The 22,542-nt window shown below is 43.7% G+C and overlaps 1 long non-coding RNA gene across 1 annotated transcript in view; it reads right to left on the minus strand.

Annotated features, from left to right (window-relative positions):
* Window positions 1–5,794: 5,794 nt before the first annotated feature.
* LOC144380158 (uncharacterized) overlaps window positions 5,795–22,542 on the minus strand; it is a 33,440-nt gene continuing 16,692 nt past the window's right edge. The window contains exon 3 of the long non-coding RNA XR_013443985.1: window positions 5,795–5,979. This is a non-coding gene — a long non-coding RNA (uncharacterized LOC144380158). The remainder of the gene's footprint in view (window positions 5,980–22,542) is intronic.

Genomic DNA, 22,542 nt, shown 5'->3' on the forward strand with positions numbered 1-22,542 from the left:
CAACCTACGAAATGGGAGAAGATATTTGCAAATGTCTAATCAGATAAAGGGTTAGTATCTAAAATCTATAAAGAACTCATCAAACTCAACACCCAAAAACAAAAAATCCAGTCAAGAAATGGGCAGAAGACATGAACAGACATTTCTCCAAAGAAGACATACAAATGGCTGACAGACACATGAAAATATGTTCAATATTACTCATCATCAGGGAAATACAAATCAAAACCACAATGAAATACTACCTCACACCAGTCAGAATGGCTAAAATTAACAACTCAGGAAACAACAGATGTTGGCAAGGATGCAGAGAAAGGGGAACCTACTTACACTGTTGGTGGGAATGCAAACTGGTGCAGCCACTCTGGAAAAGAGTATGGAATTTCCTCAAAAAGTTAAAAATAGGGCTACGTTATGACCCAACAATTGCACTACTAGGTATTTATCCAAAGGATACAAACATAGTGATTCAAGGGGCACCGGCACCCCCATGTTTATAGCAGCAATGTCCACAATAGCCAAAATATGGAAAGAGCCCAGATGTCCATTGACAGATGAATGGATAAAGATGTGGTGTATACACACACACACACACACACACACACACACACACACCAGAATATTACTCAGCCATCAAAAAGAATGAAATCTTGCCATTTGCAATGACGTAGATGGAACTAGAGTGTAATATGCTAAGTGAAATAAGTTAGAAAAAGACAAATACCAAATGATTTCACTCATATGTGGGATTTAAGAAACAGAACAGATGAACATAGGGGAAGGGAAGGAAAAATAAATAAGATGAAAATAGGGAGGCAAACCATAGGAGATGCTGAACTCTAGGAAACAAACTGAAGGCTGCAGGAGGGGAGGTGGGTGGGGTAATGGGGTAATTGGGTGAGGGGCATTAAGGAGGCATATAATGAGCACTGGGGGTTATATGCAACTGATGAATCACTAATTCTACCCCTGATACTAATAAATACACTATATGTTAACTAAATTGGGTTTAAATAAAGAATTTTTTAAAAAATTAAAAAAATAAAAGCTAGGTAGACTTTAGACATGTAGAGAGAAGATTGCAATGAGGAAGGGAATGCAGGGTATTTCAGGTGACAGGAACAGAATGGGAAGGGGGGATATTTTGGGTCTCTGGATTTAAAAATAGAGACAATTTTGCTGTTTTTCAAAAAATAGAGTATGTGCTAGGGAGTAGCTGGAGCTAAGTCTGAAAAGGACAGTTAGGACCAATTCATGAAAAAGAGCCTTAAATGCCAGGCTAGGGCAGGGGATCAAGGAGCAATTCCCTCCCCTTGTATCCAGAGAGATTCCAAGTTTGTGGCCCCAAATGAGGAGGGTTAGAGTAGAACCAAACAACACAGAAGAAAATGGCTTCTTGTATCATATCTAACTAAGCAACTGTAGCAGCCTTTTGGAGGAAAAAATAAATAACACCTGCCAGGCTTTGCTTGATAGTGTCTACAAGGGAGTTTTGAAAACAGACAGGCTGGTGGATCAAAATGTAATGCTCACCACTTAAACAGCTTTATTCTTCAACAACTATACTAAGTCCCTAAGCCTCCCAGCACAAGGGAGTCATCACTATTCCTTGCAGAGGACAGACAACCCAGTCTGTGGGCACCTGGGGCCCCAGCTCAGACTCTGAGGGTACTAGGGGACCCCATCCTTGGGGGATGGCTCTGGAAGGACTCAAGAGGGCAGAGGGGCTGCTGGGTGGGGAGGTGTGTCCTCTTAGATCATGGGCTCACCCTCAAATCCACCCTAATGCTGATACTAGAGCCTGAAAGGGAAATATTTGGAGACCTATTGGAGACTGAGGAATGGATCTCAAAAGGTCTTAATTACCCAACTCCTTTTTGGCCTGTCAATTGCTTGGCACTAGTCATCTGCCATATGATACAGCTACTACTGCAGGGTCTCACCATGTGAGAGCTGTTGAAAAGGCCACCCTTCTGTCCCCAGCCCATCCTCAACACCCCGCAACCCACCTACAAGGTGTTATATGCCTACTGGCCTCTTCTGAAGGCCAGAGAGAACAAGGGAATTACAGCCATGAAACTGAACTCCAAATAGAACTCTTCTAAGAGTCCAAAACAAAGAAACAGCAACCCTGCACAGGGGGTCGCCTCATGTTTCTTGTCTTGAAGACCACTTCCTTTTCCCTTCTCAGAAACAGGAACCCCTCTGTCAGTCCTTCACCAGAGAAGCCTCCACTTCTCCAGTTAGGAAAAGCTCAACCCTTATCACAGAGATGGGACTAGCCCAAAGTCAAGGTGATCCATAGTACACAGTAACTCTCTAGCAGTATCCCTCCTAAGGTCTGAGTCTAAGATAACCACACAGGGCCCCAGCAGAATAACGCAGGGGGTAGGAGGGGAGGGAACGGCTTGGGCACTCAAAGGACAGTGCTCATCAATGTGTCTCCATCAGTATGGGGATAAGCCTACTCATTCTTCCCACACATGACTGCATGCATGTACATGCACACACACACACACACAATATTCCAAAGCTAAACAATAATTGTCAAAGCCAGCATAGGATCTAGACTACTAGAAGAAAAACATTTTCCTAAATCCACATAATCTGCATGGATTCCTCTGCCCACATCTTATATTATTATGCAAACAGTATCATATCCCTTTTTTGCTCAAGGCAGCTGGAATTTTCTATCACTTGAAACTATAAGAGTCCCTACCAATGCATCTCACCTCATTGTATTGGTTAAAAAACTTTCTGCTGCAAATAACAGAAATGTATTGTCTCATAAAACAAAGTGTAGAGGTGGGATAACATCTAGGGTGCATTGACTCAGGAGTTTAATGGTGTCTTCAAGGTTCTTTCAAGCTGCCCATTCTGCCTAGAAAGGAGATAACCAGGGTGATTTCAGATATCACATCCATATGATATATCCACATGACATCAACCTGAGGAAGTAGAAGGACCAGCTTTTACTACAGCTCTTTCTCAGGGATAAGACAAGGAAACTTTCTCCTGAAGTCTCCAGCAGGTATCTCCTGCGCTTCATTGGCCAAACTTGGATCTCATACCTTCCCTCAACCAATGGATTAGGACAGAGACAACAACAAGCAAAATGGAATTTTCCTTAGACCAATCACACTCATCTCTAAAGCTGGGGGTGGGTCAGAGTGCCCCAGAAGCATATGGCTGTGGCTATGTAATGAGGGAGCTATCCCAATCACATTAGGGTTCTGTTAGGAGGGAGCAAAAGGTGAGAGGGCACTGGGCAGGCTGCCAACCATGTGCACTGCACTACATCCAATGGCTATGGTGGCTAAAGCTTTCCTTAAACTTGGGCCACACCAAATCCTTAGGCAGGATATTTTCTCCCTGCGAGGGGGTGGTGGTCAGTGAAGACATGTACACACCTTGTCCAGAACCAATGTTTAGCCAGGTTTTCCAGTCATTGCTCTTCTAGTTACTTTAAGGAAGTTTCTCCCAGTTGATGTGGGGGTTGGGCTGGAGTAAGGTGGAGCTGGAGGCAGGAATGCCAACTGGGAAGTCAGTAAGGCTGTCAGCCCAGGACCTGTGAAACGAGGAGACAGCCTAGCCCAGTAATGCCAGAGCCTGAGTCATGAGCAAATTTTCAGGGGAAGGCTGAGAGAAGGCTGAGAAGAAGGTGTGCTCACAGAAGGAAGACTCTCAAGGATCTACCAAAGGAGGACATAAGGGCCCTTCCATGAAGGTAAGGCAGGGAGACAAGTAAGGGGCAGAGGGAGAAGACCCACAAAGCCATCCATTTCCCTTGTCCTGAATGGTACCAGGCATGCTGGAAGGCCAGCCCCCGTGTCAGGCCTGCCCCTGGCGCCCTCTCCCCATCAGATTGGCAGGCATTCCTTGGGTGACTGGAACAGGGAACCTGGGATTTGGTTCCTGCTGCTGGCCCTCCTCCATTCTCGGGCTAACCTTCACTCTCCAAATACTCTGTGCTCTTTCTTGCCCTCAAGACTTTGCTGATGCTGTCCCCTCATCAGATAGGCGTTTTCCTGCCTAGGATGTCCCACTTCATGCTTCACATGCAGCCTCTGGAGCCCCAGCTGAGTGAGGGCTCCTTCCTTTTATTCCCGCACAGCTGGAGAGCTGTGTGCCTCGCCTTGGGTGGTAATTCCTATCCAAATGCCCATCTACCCATCTCCCAGAATGAGTTGAGAGCACTCCAAGGGCAGGGACCATGTCTTGTTCATTTGGGTGACCTCTGCAGTGCCCAGCCAGCGTGGGGCCACAGCACCTGCTTAGGAAGCAAGGGTAGGGATGGTGGGAAGGAGGGAGGTTCCTGTTGCTTTCTCTAGAGCTGAGCTGTTCAATATGGTAGCCCTAGCCATCTGTGGCTATCTAAATGTAAAAATTTTAAATTTTATCCTTTAATTATACCGGCTGCTTTTCAACGGTTCAATAGCCATTTGTAACTAGTGGCTACTGTTTAGACAGTGCAAATAAAGAGCATTTCCATCACTGCAGAAAGTTCTAGTACACAGCACTGTTCTAGAGATTCAAACTATTGCTGCAGCTCTAAGAGGAGCAAACTGCCTGCTACAAATTCCTTTCTTCTCCAATCCAGTGCCCAACACAAACCCAAATACATCCTCCTTTCTCCTCTCTCTTTCCTCTCCACTCCCTTCTCTATCCCTGACAAGGTCAGAAGATTACTTCCCAGTGGCTTCAGAATTCACAAAGCCTTTTTATAGTCTGCATGTCTCTGACCCTTCACTAAATTCTGGGAGGTAAGCACGACAGAGATTGTACTTCTCATTTTACAGGTGAGGGACCCACAGCTCAGCGAGGGAAAGACTCTTGCCCAAGGTCACCCAGCCAGCAAATGTTGGAGCCTAGATTGGACCTCGGGTTAGACTCCAGTCCCTTGTCTTTCCTCTAATGCCCTGTCACCTCTCACTGAGGGGCCATCTAATCCAACCTGCTATCTGGTGCACTAATCCCTTCAACAACATTCCTGTCAAGTGTTTATCCAGCTTCTATTTCAGTGCTCCCTAGGATTCGAACCTCACTGCCATTCCCAGAAGCAGCGCAATCCTACCTGTATACATAGCCCTGCCAGAAAACTCTTTTGCTGATGCTGAGCCAGAATCAACCGTCTTGTAACTTCCCTGTCCTGAGACCGTAGAAATCATGTGATACAGCCATCAACATGCCCTCCGCCACACCAGCACCAGTTAGCCTGCAGCCGCACACACCTCCAGTCCCAGGGAGCTCAACACTCAAGGAAGCCTCTTCCTTCACTGGGCATTCACACACCAGCCTCCCTCCCGCAGTTCCTCCCTACTGGCTTTCCCTCTGGGGCCTCCACAGACTATACCTGCTGTCTCTACCCCAGGGCGAGCCTCAGGGACAATGACCCATCCTCTTTAGTGTGCTGTTGTCCTGGCTGCAGCCTCAACAGCTCATCAGAAACAGGACACTCTATCCTATTAGCAAATGACCTCCTGTGGCTTCCCTTTCGCATTAGCATATGAACCTCCTTATTCCATGGACTCCACAGGAGGCCAAGGTCATGTCAATAATAGTGACTACTGCCACCGATGATGTGTTCACCATATGCCAGGCATCTTGGTAAGTGCTCTGCTCACATGTTATCTTCGATACCCTGCACGGTGGTCATTAATATTATTCCCATTTCACAGATGAACAGACTGCTTATACACATGTCTGTCACCCAGGTGAGATGACAGTTGCAAGAATCAGGAGGAGGGAGGTGACCAGGGACAATTCAGGTTTGGGTCTGGGTCAGTCCCAGGCCCCAGGGAGGGTGTAGGAATTCAGAGGAATATAGAATCTGGTTATGTGCATAGGCCTTAGGGGCAAAAGACTTGGGTTTAAATCACAGCCACTTACCAGCTGTGTGACCTTGAGCACGTCACTTTATCTCTCTGAACTTCCATTTCTTCATGTATAAAATGGAGCTAGTAGTACAGGATACAGAGCCTAGGGGTTGCAATGAAGAAACAATGACTGCTTAGCACCATGCATTACCCTTCATGAGTTCTCAGCAATGGGAGCTAGTACCAAGGTTATCATCAATATTATTACAGAGAGACCATACCCAGTGCTGAAGCAGGTATAATTCATAGTCTTGTCTTCCCACGCTGAGCCTGGTCAAACCCAGTAGCTCCCTGCACTGCAACGTGGCTTCCAGCAAATATCTGACTTCCAAGATGAGGTTTTTATTTTTTTAATTAAGTAAGCTCTATGTCCAATGTGGGGCTTGAACTCATAACTCTAAGGTCAGGAGTTGCATGCTCTACCAACTGAGTCAGCCATGTACCCCAAGATGAGTTTAGATATGCTAATGAAGGTGGAGCGTGAGGGGCTATGAGGGGCTATGAGGGGCACGGGCTGCTTCTGTGGTGAGCCAGGCATTAGTCACACCTCTCTCTAGAAAAGGGAGTGAGGAATGGGCAGGAATTAAAGGGTGGGGGGCAATGAGAGATGGCAAGGAAAGAGAAGAAACTAAAAATGAAGTCATGTCATTTCTAAAGCAAACATGGCTTTGGCAAGTCATTTTCCTCTCTAAGCCTCCACGGGCAACTCTGTCAAATGGGGTAACAACATCTTTGCCAAAATGGGGTGCTCTACATGGGAGTCCCCAGGCACGGTTAGCCCACAAGGGCACTTAGGGGCACTCCTAAAGAGTAGCTGACAGTTCTGCTGATGAGTTTTGGCCGTCAATATCATGGCACTTGATTGATCATGGCAGTCAATAAAAACAATAACGTAATAACATAATACCTACTGTTTCCCGAATGCCTGCTCTGGGCCAATCCTCACAGCAACCTTTGAGGGAGGTGTCATTATCCGCATTTGCAGAGGAAGAAACTGATCGTTAAGTAGTAAGCAAGGGTGACATGCCCAAGGTCACTCAGTAAGCCAAGATGCCAGGACTGGCACCCAGGTCTGGCTGAAGCCAAATTTTGTTCCCTGACACCAAGCTGTGGAGCCCCTGGGAACCAGGCGCAGGTGCAGGAGCCTTGGATGCATCTTCCATCCCAGCCCAGGGCCCACGGCCACAGACAAGGACCACGACACTATGTGTGGTGGAGGAGCATGAGACGGAAGTTTGGGTCCCCACCTTGCTGCAAAATGACCACGGTCCTAGACTATTTCTTCTCCTCCTGGGCCTCAGTGTCTCCACCTACACAGTAGGGTGCTGGAAGTCAGGACTCTCAACTAACTCCCTGAAATTGTGCAGAGAGTAGCAGGAACTCAGAGGAGGAAAAGTGTCCTAAATGGGAGCAGTGCACTGTGTTCCTCCATCCTTTAATAACCACTAATTAGTTAATCCCCATAGCAGCAGGGTGAGTTATTGGGTACTATTATTATCCCCAATTTACAAGCAGAAGGTTGAATGAGAGAGGGATTGGCCCCAGGCTCAGGGCAGGGATGGGATCAGCAAACGCCAGGGAGGTGCTACAAATTGCTTCAGGATTGGGGGAGGGGGCAGTAGAGGGACAAGGGAGGCCTCCAGGGGGAGAAACCACATAGGAATGCATTTCTGATCCTCCTGGAGTTGAAGTCCCTTCAGGGCATCTGAGCCAGCTCTCTGCATGCAGAGGGGCAGACAAGGGCCCAGAGAGGGGGAGAGACTGGCCTAAGGTCACACAGCCAGAATAGCAGACCACGAACAGACACTGCTATGGGTTCTCAGCTGAGGCAGCTCTGAAGGGGGGATGAGGAGGGAGGGGATGGCTCCTAAGAGCCGGGCTCCCTCTGTGGCCCTCCCTGAATTCCTAGAGAAAGCAGCCAGCAGTAAACCCCTGGGGATTATGTGTGTACTAATGGCCTGTGACAAAGGCAGCAGGATAAACTCCCTGCTCTGCAGACTAAACAAGGTGCAAGAAGCCAAGTCAAACAAAAGCCGAGGTTTTGTGTTGGCCTGGCTGGTGGGCTAGAAACAGCCCAGCCTCTTGGGAGGCCAGGCCCTGTGCCACCACCCAGAATCTCCTCTGGTGGCCTTTTTCCCTTTGCCATTGAGGACCGGACAGAAATATGTCCACAACACGTGACCATCCCTGTTTGTAGCACAGAATACACTTTCATCACATTACCCCCAAGATGAAGAAACTGTGGGTCAGAGAGGGAAAGGAAGATACACATCCCAAGTTACATAGCAAGTCAGGCAGGTGGCTGGGACCCAAGGCCTCCTGGCTCCTCCTGAGCCTTCCAGATTCTTCCATAAATTAGTGTTGAGTGACATATGAACACTGGGACAGAGGTAAATGCAGTACTCCAATTTCTATCCAAAACATGGTCCTACCTGACTTCTCACTGGAGTCCATGAGCACAGGCCCAGGTTCAAGTCCTGTTTCTGCCCTCTTCTAGCCCCACAGTTTTGGCAAATTACTTCACCACTCTGAGCCTCATTTTGCTTATCTCAAAAACAGGAGAAATAATGGTAGCCCCCTCACAGAGTTGTTGGGATGATTAAATGAGTGAGTAATAGATGCAGAGCATTTGCTCCATGCTTGGCATTCCATGAGCACTCAACTACTGTTATTACTATTAGCAACTCTGGCACCCATCAGCTGGATGGCCAGGGGCAGGGCCCGCCACTTCCCAAGCCTCTCATTCTTCTCTCTCAAATAGCATGTCACAAAGATTTCTTCTAACTCTAAGGCTCTGTGGTCTCTACCACTAGCTTTTCCCAAGCCACATCAATCTATGGACTCCAGAGTCAGGGAAGTGGGCTGGGAGCCTCTGTCACTTCCCTGTCTCCCTTTTGAGGCCAGGCTGCTTGTTCCGCCCTAGGCTCCACACACCTGCTCTCAGGTGTCCTGGGTGTGAGTCCCCACAGCAGACAGTCTGTCCATTGTCAGAGCAGCTGCTGAGTCACTCCTAGTGCTGCCCCCAAAGGTTTGTTATATAATTACAAATTATGAGATCTTGAATCTCGAAGAGTTGGGGGATTAAGGCTGAAGAAGTGGGTTGGGAATATTTGGGGGCTGCACGGGAGAACATCACATCCCTGGCAGAGCTGCCCTAAGATGTAAGGAGACAAATCTTCCCTGCCTTATTTTTGGTAAAACCAACCAGACACAGGCATCCTCCCACCTCTGAGGGACTTAGGAATCAGTCTCAATCAACTCCCTCAGCCTTGTGTCAAAAGGCGCCCTCTCCACAGTCCTAATTGTGCAGGGATTGTTCTGGTTGTTTCTGAATGTAGCTTCCTTTCTACATTTTAGAGCTCACTTCTGCAAAATGAGAATGATTTGACTTCAGGCCTAGGGCCATTTCTCATCCTTCCCTTTTGGAAGTCAGGACTCTCAACTAACTCCCTGAAATTGTGCAGAGAGTAGCAGGAACTCAGAGGAGCGAGAAGAGATCTGCCTCACGGGGGTTAAAGCAATACTCCTTCCAACAGGAGCGAGAAGAGATCTGCCTCATGGGAATTAAAGCAATACTGTTCTCTACCAGCTAGGGAGGTGGCAACGGGACATGTGAGGAGATTACATACCTGCCCCTGCTTACCTATCTGTGTGTCAAGTTTAAGCCCCTGGAGGGTTTGTGTAACACTGTTTAGGAATCTTGAAAAATAGAGACCCTATTTGTGGGATTATAGGGTGTGGAGACATTCTCGACTTTCACACTGAGGCTTCGGATGGCTGCCAACCCCACTCAGTCCTGCCAGTTGCTGAGTCTGATTTGCACAGAAATGATTTCTTCCAGTGTATTAAAAATGAGTCATATCCCATGCCCCTTATCTTTAGAGCACATTCTGCCATTGGCCAGTCTGCACTCAAAATAATGTTTTCAGACACAAGTGTAGTTGGGGAAATGATGGACTGCATTAAAGTCTCCGCTCTTCTGGGTGTTTGCTGTGTAGCCTTAAGCAGATCATTTCCCCTCTCTGGGAATCTGTTACCAAAACACAACAACCTACAGCCACAGCTGTTGTTCGGATTTAGGTAAAGGTGCTTTCTGAAATGTATATACTGTGGTACAAATGTTTATTGTGGCACATACACACAATATACAATATACAAATGTATATTGTGGCTTATCACTATCAAATCTTGTGGAATTATTTGACTCTTTAAACTATATTTAATTATATATATATACACACATATATATAATGTATAACTTTGATAAAAATAAAAACTTTTTAAAATGATGTGTTAAGTATTTTATAGTGTAGTTGAAACAATTGAGAATAATTAGAGAAAAGTACATAGAAAACTAATCAAAGCAATGGTTATTAATTCCAGGAAAAACAAAATGTACAAGAAGAAAACCATAGTATTTTACTTGACTTAGCATTAAACAATATTTATGTAGTCATAGTAATGAAAACACTGAATACTGACTAAAGCAAACATTATGATAGTATAGTGAGAGGATGAAGGGAGGGAAAGTTGGAAGAGGTTAGGTGAGAGGGCTAAACCCTCTTGTACAAAAATAAGGAATCAATAGATAATGTCTAAGATTTATAAATTTAGAAATAACAGTATAAGCATACCAACTAGAAATGTATAAAAAGCAGAAGAAACAGCTAAAGGAATGGAAAGCAGTTGCTGGAAGAAGCAGCCCTGCAGAATGAGAAAGGATGAGGAAGAGAGTTATTTTTCATTATAAATAAGACTTTTAGTATTATTTGACTTCCCAAGTTATATGCATATATTCTTGGATTAAAATGAAAATCAACTTAAAAAAATAAGACTAGAAGCAAGTGACAGCTACAAGAAGGCTAATTTAGGTTCCAGATAAAAAAGAATTTTCTAATATCTAGATCTATCCAAAAGTGGAATTGGCTGCCCCTGTGGATAGTGAGTTCCCTGTCATCCAAAATATTGAGCAGAAAATATATGTCCATCTGTCAGAAATAAGGTAGAGGGTTCCAGCTTTGGTTGGGAAATTTTACTATATGAGCTTAAGGATCCCTTTCAGCTCTAAGATCATTCCCAATTCTACGCATCTGTGGAAGCTGGGATGTTATTGTCATTTATGTCCTAAGTAATTCAGTTACCTGTGCATTTAATAAGCATTTACTTAGTGCTGTTTTGTTTCTGGTGCTGCACCAGGTCTTGGGTTGGGGATAGAAGTGCCAAGATAGGGGCGCCTGGGTGGCTCAGTTGATTGAGCGGCTACCTTCAGCTCAGGTCATGATCCCAGGGTCCTGGGATCGAGCCCCGCATTGGGCTTCCTGCTTAGCGGAGAGCCTGCTTCTCCCTCTCCCTCTGCCTGCTGCTCTGCCTGCTTGTGCTCACTCTCTCTCTCTGTCAAATAAATAAAATCTTAAAAAAAAAAAAAAAAGGAAGTGCCAAGATAAATATGACACAGTATCTGCCTCCAAGAATCACTGAAGGTCAGTGCTAGAAATCTCAGTGTTGTCTGATCGAACCCTTATTATACAGAGAAGGAAACTGAGGCCCAGAGAAAGGCAGACACTTGCACAGTGTCACACAGCATTAGTGGTAGAGTCAAGCTCACATCTAGACCTCTTGATTTCTGTGCTAGTCCTCTTTTCCTCACAATGCCTCCTCTGAAGAGCAATACCTCAAAAATGGTTCTGACAAAAATAAAGCTGATTCTTCATGGTATTTTATTGATCTCACATAGACATCATTGTGCAATGAATCTTACTTTAATTGTAACAAGGTTTGGTTTCCTGGGTATCTCCTTCAGAAGGGCATGTGGTAAGCTTTCTGGAGACACCCAAAGTTCACCGAACCCAGACCTCCAAGTCATTCACCAGAAAGATCTAAAATAACAGAAACAAAACTGGCATTGCTTTGTCTCACCATCTCGTGAGATGCCTGAGAATTCTTAAGTAAAGAGTTACCGCCTGTGTCATGGGTAAAATCCCAAATCATTTTGTGGGGTTTGTTATTATTCCAACAGCTCTGAGAGCCAACATCTGCATGTTCCAACATGTTTGTAGTATCACTTCCTGGATCCTTTCTGCTTGATTTGGTAGTCCTGTCTTTGCCACCTTGAAAAAAGTCCCACATCTCACTGAATTTCAGTTTTCCCTACCCAGTTTTTTGTTTGTTTGTTTGTTTAAATAAAATTAGACCAGTGGTTCTCAGCCAGGGGCAATTTTGCCCCATCCCCCAAGGGACATCTAGTAATGTCTGGAAACATTTTTTGGTTGTCACCATTGGGGTGGGGTGCTACTGGCATCTAGTGGGGTAAAGGCCAGGGCTGCGGCTCAACATCTTACAATGCACACAGCAGCCCCTCCCAACACAGAATGATCTGTTCCAAAATGTCAATACTGCCGCTGTTGAGAAATCCTGGGCTAGACTCTGGCTGCAAGGAACAGGAACTGAAGTCCAACTTGCTTAAGCAAAAGAAAAAAAAATCGGGTGGTTATTGTTAAGATTTTGTCATTGGTTTAAAAACAAAAAAGAGCTAAAAAAACTTAGGGATGGATACACCTTGGTGACTAGAATAAGTAATTCAACTCCCATCTAGACTGCCTCTCCTTTCTCTCTGTCTTCCTTTTGTTCTCATTCTTTCCATGTGACCCAGGACTAGCCACCCAGCTCTGAGCTCTTATCTTCACAGCTTCACAATCAGAGAGGAAAAGGTCCTTTTCTTTCCACAAATTCCAGGGAAGGATTCTGATTGGCAAAATTTGGGTCACAGGTTCATCCTTTGAACCACTGACTAAGTCCAGAAAGAGTGAAGTATATAAAATGATTGACCTAGTACATGCCCACCCCTGGGGCCAGAGGGAAGTCACTTTCCCAAAGTGGAGGAAGGGGTTCTAGAGAGACAAAAACAATAACCACTACAGCATGGAATAATAGAGAGGGTGATGGACTAAGAGTCAAACATCTTGACACTATTCTTGGCTCTGCCTCTAATTTGCTGTGTGATCTTGGACAAGTCCCTTTCCCTCTCTGGGCCCCAGTTTCCCACCTTTGCAATGAAAAGATGGACCAGAAGTCAAAGGGATCCCCCATCTCTAACATTTGGTAACTTTTTGTTGGTTGTTAAGTATTATTCATCACCCCAACAATGATGATATTTGAAAATACTTGCTAAACCCACCAAGCTTTTAGATTACTGGTTCTAGGATATAACATAGTCTAGAAATATCTAAAAAATTTTCAAATTATTTTAGTTATCTGATCTTTCCCAACTTTTTAATGATAATGAAAACAGCATCAACTAAAATGCTTTAGCATCTATTTATACTTTCAAAATGGTCCATGCACTTCTCAATTCTTACATAATATGCAACCCTTATGGACCCACAAAAGCCACTTATACATTAGTTTTTATTTTAAAAAATAGCAGTTACTTTAAAAAAGGTTCAGCATATGAATAAAATCTGCTTTCAGTATATAAATTGTATGTTAAGCCTTATTATGAAACATATATCATCAAGAAAAAAAATAGATGGTGTTGGGAAATCCCCCAACAATATGGAAAATAAGGCAAAGATTTCATTATCACCAGTCACTCATTCATTCAAGAAATACTCCCTGAGTGCCTGCTATGCATCAGACACTATCCACTGACTGCCCCTGGGTAACTTACATTCTAGTGGATGCAGATGCATTCCAGTGATTGAAGACAGAGTTCTCGAATCCTAGTCCATCATCAAGATGAAGTCCATACCTCTCAGCCCCATAACCTCTCCAGCTCCAAGAGAACTCCCACTTACACCCTGCACCTCAACAAACAGAACTCCCAGCTCCTTCACACCTCTGTTACTGGGAACCCTCTTGTGCTCTCCACATTTTTATCACCTCCTCTGAGAAATCTCCTCCACACTTCTCTTCCTACCTCACAGATTCCATCCTGCCTTCCTCTGTGCCCTCAGAACCTCTTGCACATGTCTACCATATAGCACATCTCACTTTATGTCAGAATTATTTGTTTATGTCACATTGGACTATAGCTTTCTCTAGGGAAAAGAAAGGTTCTTATTTACCTGAGGATTGTCAGAGCTTGACAATCACCACACACCACACGCATGCACACACATGCGCACATGCCTCCAACTTGTTCTTCCTCCTCTATTCCTCTTCTTGGTGAGTGGTACCCCCATCCTCTCAGGTGCTCAGGCCAGAAACCTGGGCTTCATCCTCAATGAATCCCTCGCTCTCACTTCCTACATCCAACCAAGGCTTGTCATATCTACCTCTGTGCACACCTTCATCTCTGGATCAATCAATTACTTCCCTTGGACTAGATCAATCTTGCCCCAACCGTCATAGCCTAGGTAACTCATTAATCTTGACTTCCTCTAAGAATCCTGCCTTAATTCCTGTCCCCCGGCCCCAGGCTGGGCTGAGTGTTCTCGGGGTAGTTTAGGTCTCCTATGCTTCCTAATTTATATGGTGATTGCTCTTCTCTCCTAATGGAACTAGGAGGGCAGGTTCTTATTTATAAGTGCATCCCCATCTCCCAGCCTATTGCCTAAGATGTGATAAGTCCCCACTGATGACTTTTTAAATAAATGCAGGAACAAACCTGTTTGAGGTCAGAAAGCCTGGATGCCCCTCAGATCTGCCACAGTTAGCTAGTTGGGTCACTATGCACTTAACTTCTCTGAGCCTCAATGTTCTCATCTGTTAAATGGTCATAATAAGTCCTCCTAGTCTACCTCCAGGGATGAACATAAAACTCAAATGAAATAATAAATGTGAAAGCTATTTATAACCTCTAAGTTGTTTTACACATGTAAAATGTTATTTCTAAATGTTCTGGGTTTGGGTTTTTTTGGTTTTTTGTTTTTTTGCATTTTCTCTGGGTTATTTCAGATATACCTAGGTATTGTGCCTACTTGTAAATTTCCTGTAGGTGCAGAATCCAAGAAGAAAAATGTTACTGCTGCTTATCTCTGAGAAGATTTAGAACTGAAATGCTTTGAATTTTTTAAACAGTTAAAAGAACATCTTTAATACAAATTATACTGGAGGCACTGCTTTAAATAACTTAAGTTTCCCTTAAGCAACCAGTACCAAATTGATACAAATTAAACACACTAACCCTCTATAATATTGGTATAAGAGGAAAGAACTGACAACTTAGAACAGAGTAAAGGGAAAAAAAGAAATTCAAAGCAAACTTAAGTTTAGTTTTACACCTACTAAATTAGCAAAAACATTTTAAAATGATACCTCTCAAAGCTGATGAGGTTACAGAAAAGCCAATATGCACATACACTGCTGTTTGGATATAAATTGTTTGTTTCTTTGGAAAGCAAATTGATAAAATATATCAAGAGCAAAAAATAATTCTATTCTTGGAAATCTAGCTTAAGAATTTAACAGAATAAACAGGATTTGTGTACAAAAACATATAGTATTACTCATAAATCATCAAAAAGTGCAAACATTTACAAGAGTGGAGAAGTGGTTGGGTAAAGCATGTTGCATCCACTGGATGAAACATTTTATAGCCATTAAAAGCAATCATTTCGGATGCATGGCCATGGCACCCTAGTCCTACCCAAGAAACCCCTGTGACCACGGTTGGATGGTTCTTCGTATCAGGAAAGGGCCAAGATTTTAGAACAGAACCTTGCTCAAGTCTTCAAGCAAGTCAAAGCCAAGTTCTCCAAGATGTTTCCAGTGAAGGTGTTCAGCTTAAGTCAGAGCCTACAAAATACCATGTGGCAGTGGGTTGGCAGCAGGTGGCAACGGGCACTCTAACATTATAGGAGTTTGATAACCTATCATAATTCTGCTCACGATGGGACTATCCACATTCCACTGGCCTTGAAGGAGACTGTGGACACAGGAGCAAGGCTGGGCTCCTGCAGCCAGCTCACAACCAAAATTAAAAGGATGGCCAGACCCCTTGGAAAGAAGGAGTCAAATGCATTCAAAGAGGCTAGGGGGAGCCTTTGGCTCTGTACTCCTTGCAACTGTAGGAGGGTATTCATGTACTTGTATAGTACCTTCTCCTTGAATCTGGACTGGTCCTGGGACTGACTCGTAACTATAGAATATGGCAGAAGTGATGCTGCATGCCTTCTGAAGATAGGTCAGAAAAAGCTTTCCAGGGGCGCCTGGGTGGCTCAGTTGGTTAAGCGACTGCCTTCGGCTCAGGTCATGATCCTGGAGTCCCGGGATCGAGTCCCACATCAGGCTCAAGTCCCGCATCGGGCTCCCTGCTCAGCAGGGAGTCTGCTTCTCCCTCTGACCCTCCCCCCTCTCATGTGCTCTCTCTCTCTCATTCTCTCTCTCAAATAAATAAATGAAATCTTTAAAAAAAAAAAGAAAAAGAAAGAAAAAGCTTTCCAGCTTCTACCTGGGTCTCTTGGAACACTCTCGGAGAGCCCTGGACTACCTCGTAAGCCCTGTGACTGCTATCCTGGAGAAGCCAGATGTAGGCATTCTGGTTGACAGTCCCAGCAAAGCTCAACCTTCTAGCCTCTACGGCATCACACATATAAGCAAAGCTGTCTCATATCCCCCCGACCAGCCCATCCACAAGCTGATTACCCCCAAGTGACCTCAGCTAATGCCATATGGAGCACAAAAATTGATCAGGAAAAAAAAAAAAAAAAAGAACTAATCAGTTAATCTTGGCCCAAATTCCAGACCCTCAAAATTATGGGACATAATGGTTGTTATTTTTAGCCACTAAGTTTGGGGGTAATTAATATGCAGCCATATATAATCAGCACATCACCTTTGGAGGATGCTTGAGAATAAACTCATAATTCCATAAACAAGTAAATGAAGGTAAACAATCAAGCATCTATCTTGCCTTTCCTTTATGAACCGTACTTTGGAGTAACCAAATAGTTGATGAGGTTGAGCTCTTTTTACAGAAGAATTATAGCTAATAAATGTGAGGGAATATCGAATTAGAATACTATTATTATAATAAATAGAATATTTGAAATTCCTGATGAAATAATAGCATGAGGCAATGATCATCAATGACTGCTAAAATCATTAGACAAAAGGCAAGTGAGGAACGTTATAATGAACAGATCAGGCTGAAAGCACTTCAATCCACTAATTGCTATCTTCTTAATAAGCCAAGAGAAGAGAAAACCAGCCATTATGGGCCTCCTGGTGTGAGACAACAAGAAGTACACAGCACCAACTCTGAAATTTTCTTGCCCCCAAATCAAACCTGAACCTGGCAGTACTTCTGGATTTCATCCCAGAGACCAGGGGAACATGTTAAATGATCTCTGGGGCATGTAATCAGCAAAATGCAAAACATGGAAAATTCTACAGGGCAAACAACCAAGTTTCTTCAAAATATAATTTTTTTTAATTGAGGAAGAAGGGGAATCTACTGATTAAACGAGACTTAGAAGATATACCAACCAAATTCAATGTGTAGACTATTTCTGGATACTGATATATATATTTGAAAATATATATTTTGAACACTGTATATTTGATGATACTAGGAGATCATTTTTATTTTTTAGGTGTGCTAGGATATTGTAGATAATTTTTAAAGCACCTTTATCCAGGGCGCCTGGGTGGCTCAGTCGGTTAGGCATCCAGCTTTGATTTCAGCTCAAGTCATGATCTCGGGGATTCTGGGATTGAGCCCTGCCTTGGGCTCCATGCTCAGCTCAGAGTCTACTTGAGATTCTTTCCCTCTTCCTCTCCCTCCCCCTCTGCACCTCCCTCTGCTCATGTGTGCAGGCACATGCTCTCTACCTCAAATAAGTAAATAAATAAAATCTTTTTTAAAAAACAAAAAATAAAGCATCTTTATCTTTTTTAATTTAAATTCAAGTTAGCTAACATATAGTGTTATTATTAGTTTCAGGGGTAGAATTTAGTGATTTATCAGTTGCATATAACACCCAGTGCTCATTACATCAACTGCCCTCCTTCATGCCCATCACCCAGTTACCCCATCCCCCCCACCCACCTCCCCTCCAGCAACCCTCTGTGTGCTCCCTATCATCAAGAGTCTCCTACGGCTTGCCTCTCTGTTACTATCTTATTTTATTTTTCCTTCCCTTCTCCTATGTTCATCTGTTCTGTTTCTTAAATTCCATATATGAGTGAAATCATATGATATTTGTCTTTCTCTGACTGACTCATTTCACTTAGCATAATACACTCTAATTCCATCCATGTCATTGCAAATGGCAATATTTCATTCTTTTTGATGGCTGAATAATATTCCATTGTATGTATGTATGTGTGTGTATATATATATATACACACACACACCACATCTTCTTTATCCATTCATCATCAGTCAATGGACATCTGGTCTCTTTCCATATTTTGGCTATTGTGGACATTGCTGCTATAAACATTGGGATGCAGGTGCTCCTTTGGATAAATACCTAGAAGTGTAATTGCTGGGTCATAGTGTAGTTCTATTTTTAACTTTTTGAGGAAACTCCATACTCTTTTCCAGAGTGGCTGCACCAGTTTGCATTCCCACCAACAGTGTAAGAGAGTTCCCCTTTCTCCACATCCTTGCCAACATCTGTTGTTTCCTGAGTTGTTAATTTTAGCCATTATGACCAGTGTGAGGTGGTATCTCATTGTGGTTTTGATTTGTTTTCCCTGATGATGAGTAATGTTGAGCATTTTTTCATGTGTCTGTCAGCCATTTGTATGTCTTCTTTGGAGAAATGTCTGTTCATGTCTTCTGCCCATTCCTTGACTGGATTTTTCATTTTTTGGGTGTTGAGTTTGATGAGTTCTTTATAGATTTTGGATACTAGCCCTTTATCTGCCGTTATTTGCAAATATCTTCTCCCGCTCTATAGGCTGCCTTTTAGTTTTGTTAATTGTTTCCTTTGCTGTGCAAAAGCTTTTTATCTTGACGAAGTCCCAATAGTTCATTTTTGCTTTTGTTTCCCTTGCCTTTGGAGACATGCCTAGCAAGAATTTGCTGTGGCCAAGGACACAGAGGTTACTGCTTCTGTTCTCCTCTAGGATTTTGATGGACTCCATCATTTAGGTTTTTCAACCATTTTTAATTCATTTTTGCGTATGGTATAAGTAAATGATCCAGTTTCATTCTTGTGCATGTGGCTGTCCAATTTTCCCAATACCACTTGTTGAAGAGACTGTCTTTTTTCCATTGGATATTTTTTCCTGCTTTGTTGAAGATTAGTTGACCATAGAATTGAGGGTCCATTTCTGGGTTCTCTATTGTGTTCCATTGATCAATGTGTCTGTTTTTGTGCCAGTACCATACTGTCTTGATGATGACAACTTTGTAATAGAGCTTGAAGTCTGGCATTGTGATGCCACCAGCTTTGGTTTTCTTTTTCAACATTACTTTGGCTATTTGGGGTCTCTTCTGGTTCCATACAAATTTCATAATTGTTTGTTCCAGCTGTGTCAAAAATGCTGGTGTTATTTTTGTAGGGATTGCATTAAATGTGTAGATTGCTTTGGGTATTACAGACATTTTAACAGTATTTGTTCTTCCAATCCATGAACATGGAATGTTCTTCCATTTCTTTGTGTCTTCCTCAATTTCTTTCATAAGTGTTCTATAGTTTTCAGAGTATAGATCTTTTACCTCTTTGGTTAGGTTTATTCCCAGGTATTTCATGGTTTTTGGTGCAATTGTAAATGGGATCAATTCCTTGATTTCTCTTTCTGCTGCTTTGTTCTTGGTGTACAGAAATGCAACAGACTCCTGTGCATTGATTTTATATCCTGCAACTTTATTGAATTCCTTTATCAGATCTAGCAATTTTTTGGTAGAGTCTTTTGGATTTTCTACAGAGTATCATATCATCTGCAAGGAGTGAAAGTTTGACTTCTTCTTTGCTGATTTGGATGTCTTTTTTTTTTTTTAATTTATTTGACAGAGAGAGCGAGAGAGCACAAACGGGGAACAGCAGAGGGAGAGGGAGAAGCAGGCTCCCTGCTGAGCAGGGAGCCTGATGCGGGGCTCGATCCCAGGACCCTGGGACCATGACCCGAGCCGAAGGCAGATGTTTAACCATCTGAGCCACCCAGGCGCCCCAGATTTGGATGTCTTTTATTTCTTTTTGTTGTCTGATTGGTGAGGCTTGGACTTCCCATACTATGTTGAACAACAATGGTGAGAGTGGACATCCCTGTCATGTTCCTGACCTTAGGGGAAAAAAGCATCTTTATCTTTGGAGATAAAAGATGCATGTATCCCAGATGCATCTGGGATTTCCTTTAAAACAATCCAGTGGTAAGGGGATAGGAGTGGATTTAGTATAAATGAAGCAAGACCAGCCATATATGTTGATATTATTAAACCTAGGTGGTGGAGATGTGGAGGTTTAACACACTAGTATCTCTACTTTTTGTACATAATTTAAATTTACATTAAAAAACTTTAAAACAAATAGCTCTAGACAAAACAATGGGGGGAGGTGTTTCTAGTGAAGCATCACTGAGTGATCTGAGTGCAAGAGAGACAGTCTTTACCTCTTCCCCTCTCGCCAAATCCCCCTGCACTTATAGGACTAGAAACCTAAAGAGGCGTCTGAAGTCACATTTTAAGGATGCATAATGGAGGGGAGTTTGGAGAGGGAACAAAATTATTAAGGAGGATTATACTGTCACCACTTGACACAATGGGGATTGCTGCTTTTAACTGCTTTAAACAAGTCTTACTTCATACCAGAGCTTCTACTCAAGAAGGCGTCGCCATGGGAAATGGATCCTGCCCAGATCAAATCTTTCTTCCTGGCTGGGTCTTTGAGTACATGTTCCTTCCATACAGGGCAAGAGAATGAAGGTGGTTCTTACAATGCACTTGAAATTCTTTTTTTCTCTTCATGGTGCCCTTGTAGCCAGGTGTCTTGGAAGGCCCAGGAATGAAGGCGCCTCTGGATAAAGAGGCTGTCCTGCCTGAGAGGCTGGGGGACCAGGTCAAGTTTCTGCCTTTCCATGGGTCTTTATTTCCTTCAGATGCAATGACAAGCAGTATAGCATAGGGTGAGCCTCTGGACACAGCTGGTTCTGCAAGTCATCAGCTGGGCAATCTTTTATCTTGTTGCACCCCTGAAAGCAAGATGGGTCACCAGCAGCTCTATTGGAGTCATCCACAAAATTACAGCCAGAGTTCTCACTCTTGCTGTGTCTGCTCAAACTGGTACCATCTGATCCAGAAATATGGCCTCAGTATGTGCTGTCAGTTTCTGTCAGTACTTGAAGGATACAGGCTTCATGAGGTCAGGCTAAGTGATCACCCTTGAGTGGATTATCCAAGACAACTGCCTGATGACGGAAACAATGCTAGCTCTTAGTACATATATTTTAATTAAAAAGAAGAAGAAGAAGTAGGGGGGCGCCTGGGTGGCTCAGTCAGTTGAGCATCTAGCCCAGGTCATGATCACCAGGTACTGGGATCGAGCCCCACATCCGTCTGTCCAGTTCCTTGCTCAGCGGGGAGTCTGCTTCTCTCTCTCTCCCCCTCTGCCCCTTCCCCAGCTCATGCGCACTCTCATAAATAAATAAATAAATAAATAAATAAATAAATAAAGTAGGGACAATAACTTCCAGCTCACATTCTTGCTGAAAGTAGAAAATTAGATAATGTATGTAAAGTGCTCAGCACAGGTTCTAGTATAGACATAGCTTTCGCCAAATGCTTATGACTATAATTTATTTCTCCATAAAATGTGGATTGGTCTAAAAATCACTAAGGGTCCTCCTTATTCTAATGTTGGAGGAGTCATTCATTTATACAACAGCATTTCTCACCAAGCCCTACCAGGTTCTGGTGCTAAGGTGGAGACAAACTTGGCAGGGGAGCTCGGGGCTAAAGCATATAAGGCAAAAACTCCACATACTCAAAATAACTCTTAAAACTCCTCCACCACCAGCTGACCTCCCAATCATTTGCTCAGAGGTGCTGAAAGAGGTGCTCCTAGGGGGAGCTACATGGTCTGGGCCATGGAGTGATGGTAGCTGTGGGATCTTTCAGGATGTGGCATCTTGTGTCCTTGTAGGACCTGGAAGGTAAGAGCCTTAAACTCTCCTCCATTCAGACCTTTGCCTTTGAACCCTCAACCCCAGTGCTGAATGAGAAAATGGAGAGCAGCCTCAGTGGTGACCTTCCATCAAGTTCAGGGTCACCATGAGATGGTCATCTCCCAGTGATTGGGAGCATGCTGCTTTGGTAGGCTCCTCACACCTCCCTGTGGCACTCAGGCCCCCAAAACCTGTTCTCAACATTCCACACAAATGCACTGAGCACCTTCCATGAGAAATGTGTTGTGCTGGGCACCTGGGTGGCTCAGTCGGTTAAGCAGCTGCCTTCAGCTCAGGTCATCATCCCAGGGTCCTGGGATCGAGTTCCGCATCAGGCTCCCTGCTCAGCCAGGAGTCTGCTTCTCCCTCTGCCCCTCCCCCCCACTCATGCATTCTCTCACTCTCTCTCTCTCTTTCACGAAAATAAATAAATAAAATCTTCAAAAAAAGAAAAATGTGTTGTGCTGAGCTCTGGCAGGAATGAAGTAAGCCGAAGGTGGCTTCTCCCAGGACTGTATAGACATGGACCCCAGCCACAGTAAGGTACAGCCAACAAGGCCACAAGAAGGGCCAGAGATGGGCTGTGAGGAGCTAGGAGATAGGAACCTTCCTG

This window comes from Halichoerus grypus, chromosome 14, assembly GCF_964656455.1.
Source record: "Halichoerus grypus chromosome 14, mHalGry1.hap1.1, whole genome shotgun sequence".
NCBI lineage: Eukaryota > Metazoa > Chordata > Mammalia > Carnivora > Phocidae > Halichoerus > Halichoerus grypus.